General features: G+C 45.1%; 1 pseudogene across 1 annotated transcript in view; it reads left to right on the top strand.

Annotated features, from left to right (window-relative positions):
* LOC311514588 (olfactory receptor 52R1-like) overlaps positions 1-23,818 on the top strand; it is a 272,348-nt pseudogene that overhangs the window by 47,063 nt on the left and 201,467 nt on the right. The gene's annotated exons all lie outside the window — the stretch shown is intronic.

Raw genomic sequence — 23,818 nt, 5'->3', positions numbered from 1 at the left:
CCATAGGGTGAGAAGAGTCTGCAAGGGTCAGCTAGTCTAACCCCCTGCCAAGATGCAGGATTCTTCTTTGTGTAATTAATAAAAGACCAGCACATATTTTATGGTGATCGTTAAAGCGGGAGTTGTCAGCTGTAACTTTATGTGAAACCCTGGACTGCACTTAACTGTTTAATATTGTCACAGTAAAACAAGGGTTTTATTAACCCCTTCAACCCACTGCGCACCTACTTTCCCCTCACGAACACAGCTGAACAAATGGGTAGGGTGGTAAGGACCTTAGCTGAGAGAAGAAAGTATCTGATGTTAGGAGACCCAGCTGTTGACCAATAGGGATGTCTTGTGAGTAGGGAAGACAGAACTTGCGTGGGAGATGGACCTCATCTGTGATATTGACTCCCAGGGGAGGTCAAAATGGCCACAGGCCTCACTATGCTGAAAACTTAAAGAAAACGGCTCTTTAAATTAGCTCTCAATAACCCCCTTCTCTCTCTCACCTCCCCTCAATGCCCCAAAAAAGCCAATACGTTAATCTAGGTAGTTCTTCATCTTTGGAAGGAAGAGAGAGAGGAAGAGAGAAAACATGTAACTTATTTTAAATAGGTGGCATTCTGAATCTTCTGCGATGGAGGATTTCTAAGCAGATAGACAGAGGAGATTTAGCTTTGTGCAGGACTGGGGTTAATTGCTCTACCTCAGATGGTTGCAGCACAGTCCTTGGCATGCAGCAGAGGAGCCCTCTTGCTTGACCTAGAGGGTTTTTTGTCATAGGCTGGATGTTCCCAAACTATTATCTAGGAACCACAGGAAGTCTGAATAATACAGCCCAGCAGTCCACAGAGAGCTGGCTGCTCACATCGCTGGCTTTCCTCTTACTTTCCAGCTACTAAATTGTAATTGGTAGGAAGATAAAAACACACAACATACTTTCCCAATATTGCATTTCCATGCCACTCATTGTTTTAGTTATCTTAGTGGTATGTTATTATCATGAAGAAAACAGAAAGTGCCCCAGCAATCAGCTGATGGGAACAGGACAAGGTGGCATTTGCTCAACAGTAATTCATCCAATAGACCCCTAACATCACATAAGTATTGAATCATAACTAATCCACTATACGTCTCAGCCATTCCAGCCATTCTGTTCTGATTGCAACATGACTATAGCCATTACTGGCCAAGGTGGATTTACAATCCTGAGACGTGATAAAGCAAACTAAGTCCACATTTCCAAGATCCCAGTGTGGATCAGAGGGTAGAATTTGCCCAACATGTCACAAATGCAATCCAGTGAAGAGAGACTGAAAGGTCCATGTGTTCAATCACATCCACAAACCACTGACCCATACAGAACATGCAGGCACCTCTGTCATAAATAGGAGAGCTAGGAAACCTGCAGGGTCTGCCTGAGGGACAGGGACATTTAAGCTGAGCTAATGTTCCCCCAACAAGTCCCAGTGGATTCAGACATAGGATGCATCCCTTTCTAAATATCCAGAAGAAGACAAAAAATCAGCCACTCATTGAATAACTCAGGTCCTTGTTAGTTAAAAGTGGAATCAAGCTCTGAGATAAGGCTTCCCAAACATTTTGCTGGCATGGAACCCATTTCAATGAACTGTTTCTTCCTGAGACCCCAGACAGCACGGACGATGCTGTTTGGAAGAGCAAAATGGCATCTTCCACATAGTGTGACTTTGTGTGTACATTGTCTGTGAGGTCACACTGTGCTAAGGATGCCATTTTGTAGAGCAAAAAGGCATTCTTCAGGCATCCTGATCTTTCATGCACCAAACCAAAGGGAGGTTTAGGTTGGACATTAAGAAAAACTTCCTAAACTGTCGGGGTGGTTAGGCACTGGAATAAATTGCCTAGGGAGGTTGTGGAATCACCATCACTGGAGATTTTTAAGAGCAGGTTGGACAAACACCTGTTACGGATGTTCTAGCTGATACTGGTCCTGCCACAAGTGCAGGGGACTGGACTTGAAGACCTCTTGAGGTCCCTTCCAGTTCTATGATTCTTGGTCCTATACCTGCAAGGTGATGCTGTGCAGATCAAAATGGTGTCCTCCATACACAAGGGAGCCCTATCTGCTCATAGCGTAAGCCACAGTTTGTAAACCACTGTCCTGAGAGCATCTTGGGCTGGGACCCTTTGGATTAACCTTCTAATCAAGGCACGTTCAAGGTCACTGACCTATCTTTGAGTGGCCTGGCCCCAGCATATCTAAAAGGACCTAAATCCCAAGGATGAAGATCTGACCCCCATGTTCCTCAATCTCAGTGGAACTTTCTACCACGAGCAAAAAGCTCATTTAGACCTTTCCCAGGGGCCAAGCCCAGGCTGTGGAACAAAAGGACCTCTCCCATGAGAACTAAGGACCACTCCCAACCCTCCCCACCTTCCGCTCCAAGTGCAAAGTGCACTTCTTCAACCAGCCGTCTCTGGTATAAGCACTGGCTGTGTGGGCATCGGAAACCCCCAAACCCTGTCAAAACAAACACTCCACACAGCGTCTTCCCCCTGAAGAGCTCTGTGCAAGCTTGGAAACTTGTCGCTTTATCAACATATATTGGTCCAATAAAAAGTATCCCCTCATCCACCTTGTCTCCCTAGACGTTAGTCATGTTACTTAACACACATCTGGAAGGTACTCAGCTAGTGTAGAGGTGAAGGTGAGAAAAGCACATGAATCGACTAGAACACAATTCCAGACATATGGCTCTCAGAGCTCGGCCCCCGGACCCTGAGCCTGCCCCTCTCTGAGCCCTTCTGGCCAAGGGACAATCTGCCCAGCAGGCAGCCCTTCACATGCCCCAGCTCTGTGCTTCCTCTACTATTGCATAGGACAGGTGCTGAAAACGAGGGACATTTCTGGGCTCCGAAGCCCTGCACTGACCCAGCTCCTGCTCATCAGAGAGGGGCTGCTGAGAGCAGCAGGAGGGTCTGGAGGGTCTCTGTGCTCTGTCAGAGGAGCGCTGGGCAGGGAGGTTTATAGCCGTCGCTGGGGGATCCCAGCAGGGTTTCTGAGAAGCCGCAGCTCAGGAGAGAGCGTGAGACAGACAAACAGCCCCCTGTTTTCCCCTGTGCCTGAGCATACAGTGCCCCAAGGGAGCTGGGGAAGGGGAGGTGTCAGGGACAAGCAGAGACAATGGGAAAATCTTCTTGCCAAAACATCAAAAGCAATAAATTGTTTTCCACGGGTTGTTAATTTGGGGGATTTTGTTCAAATATCACTACACCAGGGAGAGTCCTGACTCCTGATTCTTTGGGAGTCTACTCTGTTTTATGGCCTGTTTTGATTGTTGGATCCCAGGTCCCTTCTGATTGCTTCTGTCCCTCATTTTTAAGAGGCGTGGACCAGGTTCTGCCTCAGAGACATGGGGCAACTCCCAACATAGTTAGCAAGAGCTGCACACCATGACTGATGGGGTGGGGGGACAATTGTACTGGAACCCCAAACTCAGGGGCACCACAAAATGTTTGTAATATCTGCATAAATACAGTGAAATGACAGTGTGCGGGGCCCAGGAAATAGGATGTACCATGTCCCCTAAATTTCTCTTGACAGGCCTGCTGCAAACTGACCAGGGGGTGGATCTGCACTTTTTTAAAGCAAATGGCTTGTGGCTGTTACTGGTAGCAGTTGCATAGTGGAAATGTTTGTATTTCACAGCACCAATAATCCAGCAGTTATGTCAGATCTCAGTGTCCCATGAGGGCTGCCCAGCTATGTCCAGATTCTGCCCCCTTAGATCTCAACGCTGTCTGTGTGTGAGATGTGTTGTGTCCCCTGGGTCTGTATGGTTCATAATAATGTTTCTATAGCAACCTCCCACAGGACAGGTTACAGAGCAGGTTGCAGGCTGCAGCAGGTTTATGGGAATCGCTTCACCCATTGCATAAGTGCAGCCAGCTGTAGTGTGAAACAGGCAAGTTGCTTCCACCTATCTATTCCATCCATCCCTCTCTCCATGCAGCCCTCTCTCTGCCTGTCTGTCCGGCACTGCACAGCCAGGGTTAAGGAGATGAAGTGGAAAAGGACTGCACAGCCAGGTGAATTTACAAGGGAATCCTTCTGGAGATATGAAGTAATTCCTCTGGTTGCAATTGAACCAGGACACCAGGTCCAATGCTCCTCACACCTTCATAAAGTGCCAAGGGATCTTTGATAGCCACAAGTGTCCAACCCCTCAGTTTTAGATCTCACGAACCCACTGAATCCCCACCAGGTGAGCAGGCTGGGGTGAGTCCAGGGAAAGGAGAAGTCAAGAAAATTGATATGATTGGTATTAGTGAAACCTAGCAGAACAACGCACAACTGGAACATTAATCACTAGATATGATCTATTTAAGAAGGATACAGTGGCCGAGGGCCGCCCTCTACATTAAAGATGCCATTACTTGCTTTGGAGTTATTGATACTTCAAAAGGACAGGACCAAGAACATGAGAAGACCCATGCTACAGTAAGCCACTCTTAGCCTGAAATCAAATGTCTGCAAAGTCTTTTGCACCAATTTAACTAAATGAATTTAAAACCACGCCCTATGTTAATACAGTGCAACCCCATGTATACATGAGCCCTGTCATAAATATAAAGGGAAGGGTAAACGCCTTTAAAATTCCTCCTGGCCAGAGGAAAAATCCTCTCACCTGTAAAGGGTTAAGAAGCTAAAGGTAACCTCACTGTCACCTGACCAAAATGACCAATGAGGAGACAAGATACTTTCAAAAGCTGGGAGGAGGGAGAAAAACAAAGGGTCTTTGTCTGTCTGTGTGATGCTTTTGCTGGGGACAGAACAGGAATGGAGTCTTAGAACTTTTAGTAAGTAATCTAGCTAGGTATGTGTTAGATTATGATTTCTTTAAATGGCTGAGAAAATAGCTGTGCTGAATAGAATGAATATTCCTGTCTGTGTGTCTTTTTTGTAACTTAAGGTTTTGCCTAGAGGGATTCTCTATGTTTTGAATCTAATTACCCTGTAAGGTATTGACCATCCTGATTTTACAGAGGTGATTCTTTTATACTTCTATTAAAAGTCTTTTTGTAAGGAAACTGAATGTTTTTTCATTGTTCTAAGATCCAAGGGTTTGGGTCTGTGGTCACCTATGCAAATTGTTGAGGATTTTTACCAAACCTTCCCCAGGAAGTGGGGTGCAAGGGTTGGGAGGATTTTGGGGGAAAAGACGTGTCCAAACTACGTTTTCTCAGGAAGCCAGATAAAGTTTGGTGGTGGCAGTGGATATTCCAAGGGCAAAGGGTAAAATAGTCTGTACCTTGGGGAAGTTTTAACCTAAGCTGGTAAAAGTAAGCTTAGGAGCTTTTCATGCAGGTCCCCACATCTGTACCCTAGAGTTCAGAGTGGGGAAGGAACCTTGGCAAGCCCCAACCTCTACTTTGCACCCAGTGACCCCGGAAAACCCAGGCCAGGAGCTGGTCAAAGTTCTCCTAGCATGCGCAAAGCCACTAATATGTATCACTTGGATAATGGACAGAACTCTGCCCAAGACTCATTCAGTACAGGCTGAGCTGTGAATGCTGGTGCAGTTAGCTCTGACGGTGTGGAGTAAAGTTACCAAAAAGGTTCCTTAGAGCAAGGCGGGCTACACCTGGAGGTGGAATTCCCAGCTTGGGGAGATGCACCCGCGCTAGCTCTGACCCAGCTCGCTCACTACAAATAGAAGTGTAGCTGCCGTGGCGCGAGCAGTGGGGCAGGCCAGCCTCCCAAATACACAGCTAGGGGTTCTGATGGGCTTGAACTTGGCCCCTCACACCACCACGCCTACCCTGCTGTGTTTAGCATGCTCACTTTATCAGAGCTGGAAGCGAAGTCTCCAGCTGCAATATCGATTGCACATGCACACTGTGCCAGTCCTTTATCAAATTTGCTTCTGCCTAAAGGGAACCTGCTCCCAGGGTCCTCTGCAGCCATCCATGCTTAATTCATGTCAAGTTATGCTCCCTCCAAAAGGACTGGCAGTGACGCCAGCCACAGGTCTCCTGAGCATATGTGGGGCTCCGATTGGCATTTCCAGGTACTCTAGCAGGGCAGTTCCGCTCTAGCTGCGAATCCTGTAAAAAGAAACTTTAGACACAACAGAACCATTCCATCTGAAGGGTTTGCTCTTCTCACATGAATTTATTGCTGGAACTGGTGCTGGCCTGACAGCCCTGGAGAAAGCTTACGGGGGTGTCAAGCTACCATCCCCCATGCCATTGAAATAGGCTTCATCTCTGACTGACAGAGGCTGCCTCTGAGGGGTGCTGGAACCAGGTGCGGGGACCATGGTCCATCCACTTTTTGCCACAGGCCCGGCCTTCTTCTCCTCCGTATCCCTCTGAGGTCTCATTCCCCTGCCAAGTCAGAAGCAAGAGCTTGACCGAGGAGCCCGGTCCCCTCCATCTCCACAGGCTTCTGGCTTGGCAGCGGAGTGGGACCTCGGAGGGAAGAGTAGGGGCAGGGGCAGGTTCACAGAGAGGGTGTGGCCTCGTGCCCCCCCCCCCCCCCGCTTTAGGAAGAATCTATTGCCTCTCTGCTGAGATTCCCCCCAGGGGAATGATTAGCCACCATTGTTCCACAAGTATCAGGGCTGAGCCATCCAAAATCCATTATTCATATGAATGGTCCTCCTCCCATCACATTCCCTTCCCTCCCCCTAGGATACAAAGCACAGTGAGTAAGAATGGTTCCACTTAGGTCTCTCTTTCAGCTGGCTGCAATGCGCCAGATCTCAGGCTGCGTTAAATGGGTACAACACAAATCGCTCCCTGCCCATTTATACCAGTTCAGGGCTAGGTCTGACAGCTAACAAAGCAGGAGGGTCTATTTTCAGGCAGGTATTTTGTGGACCATTCTTACTACACCCAATGAGAAAAGTGCAGAGAAAAAGGAAGAAAAAGTGCTTTGAGCCCTCATTCACCACTAAAAGCCTCTGTAATGAGTGTTGATTGGCTGCAGTGCAGGAGCCAAGAATAGGATATTTGTGACTCACTCTTCATGTGGCATGTCATAAATATAAAGGGAAGGGTAAACCCCTTTGAAATCCCTCCTGGCCAGGGGAAAGCTCCTCTCACCTGTAAAGGGTTGAGAGGCTAGGGGTGACCTCGCTGGCACCTGACCAAAATGACCAATGAGGAGACAAGATACTTTCAAAAGCTGGGAGGAGGGAGAGAAACAAAGGGTTTGTGGGTCTGTCTGTAGTCGTCTTGGCCGGGGACAGAACAGGAATGGAGTCTTAGAACTTTTAGTAAGTGATCTAGCTAGGTATGTGTTAGATTATGATTTCTTTAAATGGCTGAGAAAAGAATTGTGCTGAATAGAATAACTATTTCTGTCTGTGTATCTTTTTTGTAACTTAAGGTTTTGCCTAGAGGGGTTCTCTATGTTTTTGAATCTAATTACCCTGTAAGATATCTACCATCCTGATTTTACAGGGGGGATTTCTTTATTTCTATTTACTTCTATTTTTTATTAAAAGTCTTCTTGTAAAACACTGAATGCTTTTTCATTGTTCTCAGATCCAAGGGTTTGGGTTTGTGGTCACCTATGCAAATTGGTGAGGCTTTTTATCCAACATTTCCCAGGAAAGGGGGGGTGCAAGTGTTGGGAGGATTGTTCATTGTTCTTAAGATCCAAGGGTCTGGGTCTGTAGTCACCTAGACAAATTGGTGAGGCTTTTTACCAAACCTTGTCCAGGAAGTGGGGTGCAAGGTTTTGGGAAGTATTTTGGGGGGAAGGACGCGTCCAAACAGCTCTTCCCCAGTAACCAGTATTAGTTTGGTGGTGGTAGCGGCCATTCCAAGGACAACGGGTGGAATATTTTGTACCTTGGGGAAGTTTTGACCTAAGCTGGTAAAGATAAGCTTAGGAGGTTTTTCATGCAGGTCCCCACATCTGTACCCTAGAGTTCAGAGTGGGGGAGGAACCTTGACATGGTGGCACAGTGGTGGGATTAACCTGAAATCATTTTGAGATCCAGTTGAGATTTTTTGAACTAGAAATACAGATTTTAAAAAGGAATTTTTAGGAAGTCCAGAAGGCAGCTTTGAAACTGAAAGCAGCTTGGTTTCTCTCTGCTTTGTGGCCAAGCAGAGACAAAAGGGGATTATCTTGTGAATTGCAGATTTTCTTTGCCTGGAGGCAGGGTACTTAACTCCTGCAGGGAAATTCACAGTCTTCCAACCCAGAGGTTTGTTTGTTTTTTTCTTTTCTTCCTAAAAGTAAATAGGGGGTGTGTGCTCTACCCATTTGCCTGGAGACAAAAGTGGCAGGGTTTTTTTTAGGATTTTGATTTTTTTTTTTGTTTTACAAGGAGCACAGGTTTGAAAAGAAATTTTTTTCTTCTTTGGGCTGGGTAAGCAGGTTTCCAAGTAGTTGGAGGTTTTTTGCTTTAATTTGGGCCCAGAGCAGAGACAAGGGAATTGTCTTTTTCTGTAGGCTGACAATCACTATCAGAGAATAGGTATTCTATTCCAGCACAGCAAAATTTTACAGCCAAGTTTTGCTTGTTTATTTCTAAACCTCGGGTGTAAAGTTAGTTAAAAACAGAGAGGTTAGAATGGCCAAATCCTCAGCTCGACTACAGCTGGAATTAGCCAAATTTCAGGCTGAGGAAAAACAAAGGGAACATGAAAGACAGATAGAACTCATGCAGCTGAAGAAGGAACAAGAAAGGGAGGCAGAACAACACCAAGAGGCTGCCCACAAGAGGGAAATGGAGGCAAGGAAGCATGTGGAGGAGGAGAGGGAAAAAGAGAGGAAGCATGTGGAGGAGGAGAAGGAAAAAGAGAGGAAGCATGTGGAGGAGATGGAGAGGATAAAGGCCCAGCAGAATATACCAACAAACCCTAGCAATCCTTCTCCAGGTACCACTTCCCATCCCAGAAAGTTCCCCACCTACAAGGCAGGTGATGATACTGAGGCCTTCTTAGAAAACTTCGAAAGGGCCTGCCTTGGGTACAACATCTCTACTGACCAATACATGGTAGAGCTGAGGCCGCAGCTCAGTGGACCCTTAGCTGAGGTGGCAGCTGAAATGCCTAAAGAACACATGAACAAGTATGAACTGTTTAAATCCAAGGCGAGAGTCAGAATGGGGATAACACCCGAGCAGTCTCGTCGGAGATTCAGAGCCCTAAGGTGGAAACCAGACATGTCATTTACCCGACATGCCTACCACATTGTAAAACATTGGGATGCCTGGACATCTGGAGCAAGTGTTGAATCTCCAGTAAATTTGCCCTTCCTAATGCAAATGGAACAATTCTTAGAGGGTGTTCCTGAGGAAATAGAAAGATACATCCTAGATGGGAAACCCAAAACTGTAATTGAGGCAGGAGAGATTGGAGCCAGATGGGTGGAGGTGGCAGAGAAGAAGAAAACTGGTCGCAGTTGGAGCGGAGACCAGAAGGGACCACCCCAGACCACACCCTATTACCGGGGGCCGCCCAAAGCCCCACCTACCTCCCAAAGAACCCTCCAGACCCCTTATCGTCCCACCACCCCGTTCTCCAGCAACCCTCCTCGCCCCAGTGACCCGTCAGCTGGACGATGTTTTAAGTGTAACGAGCTGGGGCATGTAAAGGCCAACTGCCCCAAGAACCCCAACAGATTACAGTTCATTGCACCGGAATCACACCAGAGGTCCACAGGCCCAGATACCTCCCAGATACCCTTGGAGCGGAGGGAAACTGTGAGTGTGGGTGGGAAGAAGGTCACCGCGTGGAGGGACACCGGAGCACAAGTGTCAGCTATCCATGCTTCCTTAGTGGACCCCAATTTAATCAACCCAGAGATCCAAGTGACGATTCAACCCTTCAAGTCCAACTCTTTCAATTTGCCTACAGCCAAGTTGCCTGTCCAGTACAAGGGCTGGTCAGGAATGTGGACTTTTGCAGTCTATGATGATTATCCCATCCCCATGCTGTTGGGGGAAGACTTGGCCAATCATGTGAAGCAGGCCAAGAGGGTGGGAATGGTCACCCGCAACCAGGCTAAACAAGCCGTGAGGCCTAGCTCTGTTCCGGAAACTTCTATCAGGACCCAGTCAGAGGTGATGGACCTGGACCCCAGGCCAATGTCTGCAACAGCAGTAGTGGATCCAGTCCCAGAGACCCAGACGGAACCAGTCCCAGAACCGGAACCAGCCGAACAACCAACACCAGACCCCGTGTCAGCACTGAATCCAGTGCTTGCAACCTCAACACCAGAGGGCCCCACCGAACCTGAGCTGGCAGCAGCCGATAACCCTACACAAGAGGCTCAGCCGGAGCCTGAATCCCAACATAGTACACCAGCGGAGAGCGGTTCACAGTCAACAGAAACAGCTCCATCCCCTATATCGCTTCCAGGGGGACCAAGCTTAGGTCCACAATCCCATGAGGAACTGATGTCTCCAGCATCAAGGGAACAGTTCCAGACCGAACAGGAAGCAGATGAAAGCCTCCAGAGAGCTTGGACGGCGGCACGGAGCAACCCACCGCCTCTCAGCTCTTCTAATCGATCCAGGTTTGTTGTAGAAAGAGGACTTTTATACAAGGAAACTCTTTCTGGGGGACACCAGGAAGACTGGCATCCTCAGAGACAGTTGGTAGTTCCAACTAAATACCGGGCCAAGCTCTTGAGCTTAGCCCATGATCACCCTAGTGGCCATGCTGGGGTGAACAGGACCAAAGACCGTTTGGGGGGGTCATTCCACTGGGAGGGAATGGGCAAGGATGTTTCTACCTATGTCCAGTCTTGTGAGGTGTGCCAAAGAGTGGGAAAACCCCAAGACCAGGTCAAAGCTCCTCTCCAGCCACTCCCCATCATTGAAGTTCCATTTCAGCGAGTAGCTGTGGATATTCTGGGTCCTTTTCCGAAAAAGACACCCAGAGGAAAGCAGTACATACTGACTTTCATGGATTTTGCCACCCGATGGCCGGAAGCAGTAGCTCTAAGCAACACCAGGGCTAAAAGTGTGTGCCAGGCACTAGCAGACATTTTTGCCAGGGTAGGTTGGCCCTCCGACATCCTCACAGATGCAGGGACTAATTTCCTGGCAGGAACTATGAAAAACCTTTGGGAAGCTCATGGGGTAAATCACTTGGTTGCCACTCCTTACCATCATCAAACAAATGGCATGGTGGAGAAGTTTAATGGAACTTTGGGGGCCATGATACGTAAATTCGTAAATGAGCACTCCAATGATTGGGACCTAGTATTGCAGCAGTTGCTCTTTGCCTACAGAGCTGTACCACATCCCAGTTTAGGGTTTTCCCCATTTGAACTTGTATATGGCCGTGAGGTTAAGGGGCCATTGCAGTTGGTGAAGCAGCAATGGGAGGGATTTACACCTTCTCCAGGAACTAACATTCTGGACTTTGTAACCAACCTACAAAACACCCTCCGAACCTCTTTAGCCCTTGCTAGAGAAAACTTACAGGATGCTCAAAAAGAGCAAAAAGCCTGGTATGATAAACATGCCAGAGAGCGTTCCTTCAAAGTAGGAGACCAGGTCATGGTCTTAAAGGCGCTCCAGGCCCATAAAATGGAAGCATCGTGGGAAGGGCCATTCGTGGTCCAGGAGCGCCTGGGAGCTGTTAATTATCTCATAGCATTCCCCACCTCCAACCGAAAGCCTAAGGTGTATCATATTAATTCTCTAAAGCCCTTTTATTCCAGAGAATTAAAGGTTTGTCAGTTTACAGCCCAGGGAGGAGACGACGCTGAGTGGCCTGAAGGTGTCTACTACGAAGGGAAATGTGCTGGTGGTGTGGAAGAGGTGAACCTCTCCAGGACCCTTGGGCGTATGCAGCGACAGCAGATCCAGGAGCTGTGCACTAGCTACGCGCCAACGTTCTCAGCCACCCCAGGACTGACTGAACGGGCATACCACTCCATTGACACAGGTAATGCTCACCCAATTAGGGTCCAACCTTACCGGGTGTCTCCTCAAGCTAAAACTGCTATAGAACGGGAGATCCAGGATATGTTACAGATGGGTGTAATCCGCCCCTCTGAAAGTGCATGGGCATCTCCAGTGGTTCTAGTTCCCAAACCAGATGGGGAAATACGTTTTTGCGTGGACTACCGTAAGCTAAATGCTGTAACTCGCCCAGACAACTATCCCATGCCACGCACAGATGAACTATTAGAGAAACTGGGAAGGGCCCAGTTCATCTCTACCTTGGACTTAACCAAGGGGTACTGGCAGGTACCGCTAGATGAATCTGCCAAGGAAAGGTCAGCCTTCATCACACATCTCGGGCTGTATGAATTTAATGTACTCCCTTTCGGGCTGCGAAATGCACCCGCCACTTTCCAAAGACTTGTAGATGGTCTCCTAGCGGGATTAGGAGAATATGCAGTCGCCTACCTTGACGATGTGGCCATATTTTCGGATTCCTGGGCAGACCACCTGGAACATCTACAAAAAGTCCTTGAGCGCATAAGGGAGGCAGGACTAACTGTTAAGGCTAAGAAGTGTCAAATAGGCCTAAACAGAGTGACTTACCTTGGACACCAGGTGGGTCAAGGAACTATCAGCCCCCTACAGGCCAAAGTGGATGCTATCCAAAAGTGGCCTGTCCCAAAGTCAAAGAAACAGGTTCAATCCTTCTTAGGCTTGGCCGGTTATTACAGACGATTTGTACCGCACTACAGCCAAATCGCTGCCCCACTGACAGACCTAACCAAAAAGAAACAGCCAAATGCTGTTCAGTGGACCGGAAAGTGTCAGAAGGCCTTTAACAAGCTTAAAGCGACACTCATGTCTGACCCTGTACTAAGGGCCCCAGACTTTGACAAACCGTTCCTAGTAACCACAGATGCATCCGAGCGTGGTGTGGGAGCAGTTTTAATGCAGAAAGGACCTGATCAAGAATTCCACCCTGTAGTGTTTCTCAGCAAAAAACTGTCTGAGAGGGAAAGCAACTGGTCAGTCACTGAAAAAGAATGTTATGCCATTGTCTACGCTCTGGAAAAGCTACGCCCATATGTTTGGGGACGGCGTTTCCACCTGCAAACCGACCATGCTGCACTAAAGTGGCTTCACACCGTCAAAGAAACTAACAGAAAACTTCTTCGGTGGAGTTTAGCTCTCCAAGATTTTGATTTCGACATCCAACACATCTCAGGAGCTTCTAACAAAGTGGCTGATGCACTCTCCCGTGAAAGTTTCCCAGAATCAACTGGTTAAAATCGTCCTTGAGATGTGGAAAATATTGTTAGTCTTTATGTACTTGGTAGTATATTTAGAGATGCATGTGTCTTATTAACTCTGTTTTCCTAGAGCTCCAGGAAGAAATCCCAGCCAGTGTTTCACCCTAGCTGAGATTTGGGGGGCGTGTCATAAATATAAAGGGAAGGGTAAACCCCTTTGAAATCCCTCCTGGCCAGGGGAAAGCTCCTCTCACCTGTAAAGGGTTGAGAGGCTAGGGGTGACCTCGCTGGCACCTGACCAAAATGACCAATGAGGAGACAAGATACTTTCAAAAGCTGGGAGGAGGGAGAGAAACAAAGGGTTTGTGGGTCTGTCTGTAGTCGTCTTGGCCGGGGACAGAACAGGAATGGAGTCTTAGAACTTTTAGTAAGTAATCTAGCTAGGTATGTGTTAGATTATGATTTCTTTAAATGGCTGAGAAAAGAATTGTGCTGAATAGAATAACTATTTCTGTCTGTGTATCTTTTTTGTAACTTAAGGTTTTGCCTAGAGGGGTTCTCTATGTTTTTGAATCTAATTACCCTGTAAGATATCTACCATCCTGATTTTACAGGGGGGATTTCTTTATTTCTATTTACTTCTATTTTTTATTAAAAGTCTTCTTGTAAAACACTGAATGCTTTTTCATTGTTCTCAGATCCAAGGGTTTGGGTTTGTGGTCACCTATGCAAATTGGTGAGGCTTTTTATCCAACATTTCCCAGGAAAGGGGGGGTGCAAGTGTTGGGAGGATTGTTCATTGTTCTTAAGATCCAAGGGTCTGGGTCTGTAGTCACCTAGACAAATTGGTGAGGCTTTTTACCAAACCTTGTCCAGGAAGTGGGGTGCAAGGTTTTGGGAAGTATTTTGGGGGGAAGGACGCGTCCAAACAGCTCTTCCCCAGTAACCAGTATTAGTTTGGTGGTGGTAGCGGCCATTCCAAGGACAACGGGTGGAATATTTTGTACCTTGGGGAAGTTTTGACCTAAGCTGGTAAAGATAAGCTTAGGAGGTTTTTCATGCAGGTCCCCACATCTGTACCCTAGAGTTCAGAGTGGGGGAGGAACCTTGACATGGCATTAGCACAGGACACGTGAAGAACTAATGCTGAGAAAATGCCACCTTGTCATGGCATTTTATTGCTACGTTGTTTATTGTAACCCACCTCTCATTTTAACCACTCTGCCAATCTTTGGGTCGTCTGCAAACTTTATCTGCAGTGATTTTCTATTTGCTTCCAAATCACTGATGAAAATATTGAATAGCAGGCCAAGAACTGATCCCTGCAGAACCCCACTAGAAATCCCCCCATTCCCTGACAATGGCCCATTGACAACAGCTTTCTGAGATCTGTCAGTTAGCCAGTTTTTAGTCCATTTTACATGTACTCTACTGATATCAGGAGGACTTGTGGAACATGAGAAACAAACAAATTTATTAGAGCATAAGCTCTCATGAGCTACAGCCCACTTCATCGGATGCATAGAATGGAACATACAGTAAGAAGATATACATACACACACAGAGAAGGGGGAAGTTGCCATACAAACTGTGAGAGGCTAATTAATTAAGATGAGCTATTATCAGCAGGAGAAAAAAGGTGTGAGGATACTTAACATGTGGAAATAGATTCAATATGTGTAATGACCCAGCCACTCTCAGTCTCTATTCAAACCCAAGTTACTAGTATCTAGTTTACATATGAATTCAAGCTCAGCAGTTTCTCGCTGGAGTCTGGTTTTGAAGCTTTTCTGTTGCAGAATTGCCACCCTCACATCTTTTACTGAGAGAACACTTCAACCTCTCTGGCCCCTCAGTAACAGACTTAAGGATGGCAATTCTGCAACAGAAAAGCTTCAAAAACAGACTCCAATGAGAAACTGCTGAGCTTGAATTCTTCTCTTCTGCAGACTAAACAATCCCAGGTCCCTCAGACTCTCCTGATAAGTCATGTGTTCCAGTCCCCTAATCATTTTTGTTGCCCTCCACTGGACTCTTTCCAATTTGTCCACATCCTTCCTGTAGTGTGGGGCCTAGGACAGAATGGCTGATTAAGTATCTGTGCACCCAGGCACCCTTCCTGTTGCTCAGGCTATGAGACAGAACAGGGAAGCAGTCACACAGCTGACCTCTCGGGATAGACAGAGGGGTGAGGGAGTGTAACCCGATCCAGGTCCCGATTTTTCAGGACTTTGTCCCTCATGTGCTTCTGAAAACTAACTCTGTCTCTTTAAGACAGGAGGTGGGTGTCTGTTAAAATGCTAATGATTCACCTGAAAGAAGGGAGGAGGAGCAGCTATGAAAGAACTACTGGGAGAAAACACACTTCTCAGCCCAGATCACAACTCTCTAGGTCCCAGTGCTGGGAGTGGGGATCACAAGGAAAGCATGAGATGGGGATGGGTGGATTTTTTGCATGGGCATAACCCTGGGGCTGGGAAGGTACTCCACGGTGGGCTAGCCAACATGCAAAGTCCCCTTGCATCCTTACCTCACCAGACACTGGAATACCAAGACACCAAAAATGACCTTAGGCTGAGATTCCACACTGAAGGGAACACTGAGGGAAAAGGAAAATCAGTAATTAAACACATGTTAATGTTCAGGGAGGACTGAAAGACACAAAGGGTTTTGAACAAAGGAAACAGTCCAAGCAAACAGTGTCTCATAATAAAAATACTTGGAAATGCCTACCTGTGATAAAAGATTTGGTGTTATTGTTAAATCTCATGATGCAAAGTTTGTTGCTAATGCTAAACATTATAACAGAGAATTTGGTACTGATCGTAAATCCTACAAAAAGGTGTAACATGCATGATTTTTGGGAAAAGGTCTTGGACATGCTTGGAGTAGTAAACAAGAAGCCCTATGGGGACACTGCTTCTCAGCTAATGCCTGTAAAGGGGCTCAAAGCTTGTCACGTCAGGGAAAACAAAATAAACCTAGTCTGCTCTGTGGAAGGGGAGACAGGGGCACACCAGCTGATTCCATTGATGGATATCTTTATTGCATTATCACCAGTTGGAAAAGCACAATGTTTTGCAATGCTGCACAGATTCAAAGCGATGTTTTCTAAAGACCCACAGATGACACACTTTCTGACTTTTGACATCACTAGGCTGATCTACAAAGTGTTCAAGGGTATATAAAATTTGCAAGTACACCTGTGGGTACAACAATGTTTTGCATCTCTTCCTAGCTGTATGTTAAAAACATAAAGAGTGCCTTACTCCATGTTAGTCAATGACCAACACTCCTGCAGTACACTAAGGGTGGAAGTATGACATTCTGCATCCCAAAGCAACATCATGGTACCCCATACTTAACAGATCTATCATAGAATCATAGGACTGGAAGGGATCTCAAGAGGTTATGGCACTCATGACAGGACTAAGTATTACCAGTCCTGACAGGTGTTTGGAGATTTTTAAGAGCAGGTTAGCCAATAATAGAGATTCCACAACCTCCCTAGGGAATGTAGTCCAGTGCGTAACCACCTTGACAGTTAGGAAGTTTTTCCTAATGTCGAACCTAAATAAACCTTGCTGCAATTTAAGCCCATTGCTTCTTGTCCTATCCTCATAGGTTAAGAACTATTCTTCTCCTTGTTCCTTGTAACAACCTTTTATGTACTTGAAAACTGTTGTCATGTCCCCCTCTCAGTATCCTATTTTCCAGACAAAACAAAACCTTTTTTTTTTTTAATCTTCCCTCATAGGTCATGTTTTTTAGACCTTTAAACATTTTTTGTTGCTCTTTTCTGGACTTTCACCAATTTATCCACATCTTTTCTAAAATGTTGTGTCCAGAATTGGAGACAATATTTCAGTTGAGGCCTAATCAACATGGAGAAGAGTGGAATAATTACTTCTCATGTCTTGCTTACAACACTCCTGCTAATACATCCCAGAATGATGTTCGCCTTTTTTAAAATTTGTTTTGTTTTGTTTTGCAACAGTATTACACCGTTGATTCATATTTAGCTTGTGGTCCACCATGACCTCCAGATCCCTTTCCACAGTACTCCTTCCTGAGCAATGATTTTCCATTTTGTATGTGTGCAACTGATTGTTCCTTTCTAAGTGGAGTACTTTACATTTGTCCTGATTGAATTTCATCCCATTTACCTCAGAACATGTCTCCAGTTTGTCCAAATAATTTTGAATTATAATCCTATCCTCCAAAGCACTTGCAACCCCTCCCAGTGTGGTGTCATCCACAAACTTTATAAACTCTTTATGCCATTATCTAAATTATTGATGAAGATATTGAACAGAACCAGACCCAGAACTGATTCCTGTGGGACCCCACTCATTATAACCTTCCAGCATAATTGGGAACAGTTTTCCAACCAGTTATGCAGCCATCTTATATTAGTTCCATCTAGGTTGCATTTCCCTAGTTTGTTTACGAGAAGGTCATGCAAGACTGTGTCAAAAGCTTTATGAAAGTCAAGATATACATCTACTGCTTCCTCCCATCCACAAGACTTGTTACCTTGTCAAAGAAAGCTATCATGTTGGTTTGACATGATTTGTTCTTGACAAATCCATGCTGACTATCACTTATCACCTTATTATCTTCCAGGTGTTTGCAAATTGATTGCTTAATTATTTGCTCTGTTATCTTTCCAGGTACATAAGTTAAGATGACTGGTCTATAATTCCCCAGGTTGTCCTTATTTCCCTTTTTATAGATTGGCATTATATTTGCCCTTTTCTAGTCTTCTGGAATCTCCCCTGTCTTCCATAACTTTTCAAAGATAGTCGCTAATTGGCTCAGATATCTCCCCAGTCAGCTCCTTGAGTACTCTAGTATCCATTTCATGGCACAATTATACTGTGTTTTAATAAAATATATAATGTAAGGTATAAATGTGTATTGTATGCATGTTTTTCAACCTAAAGTTATGACAATTGACTATGTACCAGGATATCATATGTGTTTCCTCTTGGGTAACGCCTACAAGGTCACTTACAACCAGCTGGATGAACCATTCAAAGTAATGGACCATGAAAAAAACATAATAGCCCTTAGAAGAAGCTTAACCCCACTGCACTGACTTCCCTGTGAATGTTCTAGACAGGATAAGGGTAATGGAACCTACTATGACTCATAGAAGCATGCAAGGTCATGTGACCAGCTCATCCGACAGTGGACTTCATTTTGTGCCTGTTCATTCCCACTAACTATGCTGGGAGCTTTTACTTGGAAAAATGAAGTTCCCTGCACATGGCAGAAGCTATAACAGGGGGAAGTGGCAACATCACTTCACACACCCCACAACTCGACACCTGGAAACACCTTAGGTACAAGGAATTAACTGGGTCTGTAGTGCCAGCTTGAAGAGATTTCTGTTATGTGTATGGAATATTGGTGGACTGTTTGTATCATCAGGGTGTGACTCTGCTTGATTCAAATCCCGTTTAGTGTATAGAACTTAGATTGCAGTTTTGTTTGTTTGTTCTTCTACCAACTGTGATCTACATACTATTACTTATAGTCACTTAAAATCTATTTTTCTGTACTTAATAAATCTGTTATATATATTTAACCTAAAAGAGTGTGTTGTTTGAAAACTAAAAGGGAATCCTGGTCTGGAACAGGGGCTGGTGCATTGTCCTCTCCACATTGAAGGTGGGCAAGACTGGGTAATAATCTTACACTAGTCAGGCTATTGACCAAGACAAGATGGTAAATCTCTGGGGTCTTAACTAGGGGGTCTGGGTGGAACTGGCTGGAGCCTCTGTATTATTGGTTCATGAGTGGCTACTGAAAGCATTTATTAAACTGGGTGTGTATCTGCCTGTGCATGGCTGTGTGAGTGCAAGACCTGAGAGGGTTGCAGATTGTCACAGCCTTGCAGCGTAAGAGGGGGCCCAGATGGGTATGTCATGAGGCTCAGTGGTACCTGACTTCCAGGTTGCAACCTGAGAAAGTCCATCACACCCATCCAATGAACAGGCACTGTTAGACCATGAACCCATTTCCCTCTTGTCATTCACTCAGTTACTGAGGGAGAGACTGTGGTTACATCAGGGAATTCAGAGTGATTAATTCTGTCCATCATTTTCTGTGTGACTTTGGCTAAATCACATCTCCCTGTTCCTCAGTTTACCTATCTGTATAATGGGGTTATGTTCATAGTGACTTTCCTTTGCTTGGTGTTTTGAAGATCCTTCAATTAAAGGTACTGCACAGTATGATGATAGTTACTGATGAGAATTACTGATCCCTTAATGACAGCCCAGGGTGCCTCCAGAAAGTGTTTGTGTTTCCTCTCAGTCGTCTCCCTCCAGATCTGTCTATCTACTATCTACCCAGTCATCCTGGGCATTTACAGGGTGTTAGATCAAATGGAGATCTAGATGTTATCCCTAGTTTTCTTGCTAATCAACTGTAATTTTTAAATATACACAAATACACACAACAGCCAATTCCTTGCTATCTCAGCACAGAGCCCAAGAGTTCTCACCTCCCTTTGGAAAGGTATCTTAGTTACTGTTTACTCCTAATGCTGGATAATTAGCACAGAAGCAGACACAGGCTTGTCTCCAGCCTGTTTTCATTCAGATGCTGCTCCTCCCCTAGAGGCTGAGAAAATCCCACTGGGACTGCACAGAGCTCTATTATATACAGTGAACATCCCTGTGTGGACTCTCCGTGTGGGATGTTGCTACAGATGCTGCAGTGAGAGAGGTGTGAGACACGGCTACCTGAGAGCAATTCCCAGGGAAGACGCTTCCATCTCCAAATTCACAGGTACGCATCTTTTGCTGAGAAGCTCACCTGTACGACAAACCCAGGACAACATGGGAACGATGGGCTAGAGAGCAAGTCTGGGGTCCTTTCCAATCTGCACAGCAGTTGAACAGCCAAGAGTTCTTGCCACAGATGATGAATTTGCTCCAATATCACTGGCCAAAATGTCACTTTTCTCTATGCACACCTGCCCATCCCTGCTCATGGCCTGCAGCTCCGAAGTGGCTGCATTTCAGTGGCAGAGGGGATCCTTCAGGATGAAAGGTTTTATGAGATATACAATACAAGGCCAAATTCTGAGGCTGGGACACATACTTTGCTCAGACCCCACTAAGGCAAAACTCCCTGTGGAATATGAACTCAGTAAAGAGTTCAGGAGCCATCTGTGTGTTAATGCACAGACACTGTCAACACCTCTTCCACTTAAGGGTCTGACTGTGAATTGGGGGCTGTTACCTGAATGTTATCAGCTGGAATGCATGGAGCTGCTAGGGCTCCTCACTGAACAATTATACAGAATTTTTCAACATGGGTAAGACATATTTTCTCCAAGCTTCATTGAAGAAATTGGCTGAACTGTTATGCCATAAACTTTCAAAGACAATTCAGCCGGAAGCAGAACCCCAGCATGGGAAATTTCAGTCCAAACACCTACAATTTGGCAAACTTCCAAGCAACTGAAAATGAGGTCTTCCTATTAAAGTGTGTCTAAGTCATTGAAGACTAAGGGATATCCACAGTTCCACAGTCCTCCTCTTCTTACAGTTAGGAAGTTTTTCCTGAAATTTAATTTAATTCTGTTATGCTGGAAGTTTGAACACACTGCCTCTTTTCCTGTCCTCTGGTAAGACAGAACAGCTTTCCTCCACCTCTTAATGGCAGCCTTTCAAGTATTTGAAGAACGCTATCATGCCCCCCCTTAATATCCTCTTTTCCAAACTGAACATACCCCATTCCTTCAGCCTTTGGTCGTATGGCTTGTGTTCTATCCCTTTAGTCATTTTGTCACTCACCTCTGGATCCTTTCCATCCATTGGTGACCATAATTGGACACAGTACTCCAGCTAAGGCCAAACCAGTGCTTTGTAGAGAAATACTATCACATACCGCGACTTGAATGCCATGCCTCTGCTAATACAACCTAATGTTGCATTTGCCTATTTTGAAACAAACCAACAAAAAAAAATAGACTAGCAGATTTGGAAGTGACCTCTGGAGGTCATCTAGTCCAACCTGCTGCTCAAAGCAGGACCAATCCCCAATTTTTTCCCCAGATCCCTAAATGGCCCCCTCAAGGATTGAACTCACAACCCTGGGTTTAGCAGGCCAAGGCTCACACTACTGAGCTATCCCTCCTCTCAAAAAGTCAAACACCTGAGAGAAACATCAATCTAACCCCGGTGTAGACATGAAGAGGTAGACTTAAGAATTCTTCCGTCCACCTAGCTAGCACTTCTTGGGGAGGTGGATTACCTATGCTGCTGGAAAGAGTCCTGCCTTTAGTGTAAGTAGTGTCTACACAGAAACACTAAGTCAGCTCTGCTATAGCGTTTTAATTGTAGACAAGCCTGCAGGCAGATTTTGCAAAAAAATTCAGTCTGGATCTGCCAACATGGAGAGTTGGAGAATCCACCACTTCCCTTCACAGTTTGTTCCAGCAGTTAACTACCCTCAGTGCTGAACATTTGGTCATTATTTCCAGCTGGAATTTGTCTGCGTTCTGCTTCTACCCCTTGGGCCTTGCTTTGCCTTTCTCCTCTAGATTACAGAGTGCATCAGTACCCACAGTTATCTCGCCATGAAAGTGTCCGCTTGATCAGTTTTTTTGATAAGTTAAATAGATGAAATCCTTCAAGTTTTTCATGGTCCAGCTTTTTCTCCAGCCTCCAATCATTTTTGTGGCTCTTTTCGGCACCCTCTCCAATTTTTCAACATCCTTTTAAAATGTGGACCTCAGAAATTGATGCATATGGTTTCACCAATGCCATGTACAGAGGTAAAATCCTTCTCCTGCTCCAACTCACCCTCCCCTGTTTATGCATCCAAGGATCATATCAGCCCTTTTGGCCACAGCATCACACTGGGAGCTCACAAAGAGCTGGTTTTACACAATGACGTCTAAATCCTGTTCAGGATCCTTGCATTGCATAATACAGTGTCCAAGACTGCGGGTCAGGCCTGCATTTCCTGTTATGAGAGGATACATTTGCATCTGACTGTATTAAAACATTTTGTTTGCATGGGACACTCTTACCAATGTTCCAGATCAGTCGGTATGCCTGCCCTGTCCTCCTCATTTTCACCACTCTGCCAATCTTTGGGTCATCTGAAAATTTTATCTGCAGTGATTTTCTGTGTCCTCTCAGATCATTGATGAAAATACTGCCTAGCATTGGGTCTAGAACTGATCCCTTCAGAATGCCACTAGAAACAGACCCGTTCACTGGCAATAGCCGATTAACAATTGATTTCTGAGATCTGTCAGTTCAACAGTTTTAGTCTATTTTATTTGTGCACAACTGATATTGTAGAGTGTTAATTATCTTATCTCAGAGTTTTCCCTGATATATCAAATGCCTCAGGAAAATCAAAGCTGATTACATCTGCATGGTTCCCTTGCTCAGTCAAATGTGTAATCTATTAAAGGGAGGAAATCAGGTTTATTTGATGAGACTGGGTTTGCATAAACAGTGTTGTTGAATGGCATTTCTTATATTATCAATTTTTTTTTCTTGAACTAATTCCATACCAGCTTTTCCATTGCTTCCTAACCTTCGCAAATCTTTTTTTTTAAATAGTACCTTAATTTTTTTTAATACTTTACATGTAACAGAGGAATTTCCTTAAAACTTTTCTAGGATTCCTTTTGTTCTTAATATACTTAATAACCTCCTTTTTTGTAATCCTCAGCCTGCCAACTTTGGATTTTCCCCTGATGTCTTCAGTGTCCCTTATCAGTTTTCATAACTTCTGTTATGAGTTGCTGGCTATTTTCCCTTTTTCCCATTGATATACATATATCTTCCCCACCCTAATTACTGCCTTCACTTTGCAACTGGACCTGCTTTTTAGCCAAAGGTTTTCAGCATCTTGACGGAGCAATCATGCCTTTCTTGCTATCTCATGATCTCTTTTTAAAAACACTCTCAATTTGCATTCACATTTTTTGTCTAATTATTTCCTTCCAATCAGTTTTGATGAGAGTTTTCCTCAGCTTTGGGGAATTAGCACTTTAAAAGCACTAAGTGTCTATAGAAAGTACTGGTTTGGTGTTCTTCTCTGTTTCTCCATTTGAATGTAATCAGTTCCGTTCTTTATTTTGCTGTCCTCTATTATATGTTCCCCTTGTTTGTCTCTTCTCTAAACAGCCTCAGACTTTTCAGTCTGTCCACATATGGCAGCCTCCCCATTCTCAGAGCCTGTCTTGGAATCCCCTTTTTATTTGCTAGATCATTTATAGAGGCCAGGTAACCAAAACTGAGCACATATCCAAAGCAGATTAGTTTCCATTGCATTCTGAAGGCATCCAGATATTGTTTTTATTTTGGCCACTGCTGTGAAGGAGCGGGTGTTTCTCCGGAGCTGTTATCAGTGATGCCCAGGCCCTTTCTCTGAGGTGTTTTCTAGTTGGGATGTTTCCAAGGTTTGGGGTTTTCTCTACTCTTATATTTTAAGCAACCAGATGACAAATGGGAACTCCCTACATGGATTCTCTAGCCTGGCTTTCATTGTGTTAAGGAACAATGATTGATAACCAATATTCACACTCGTGTTTCCTGTTGATGCCTCTTAAGGTTTCCCCCACTAAGACATGTAAGAATTATTGATGCATGGAGCATCATCATATATTGAATTGGCATAAGAAGGGTCAGT

Source organism: Lepidochelys olivacea (assembly GCF_965140295.1).
Source record: "Lepidochelys olivacea isolate rLepOli2 genome assembly, chromosome: 1".
NCBI lineage: Eukaryota > Metazoa > Chordata > Testudines > Cheloniidae > Lepidochelys > Lepidochelys olivacea.
Note: the sequence above shows the minus strand (reverse complement) of the source record. Positions and strands in the feature narration are given on the sequence as shown.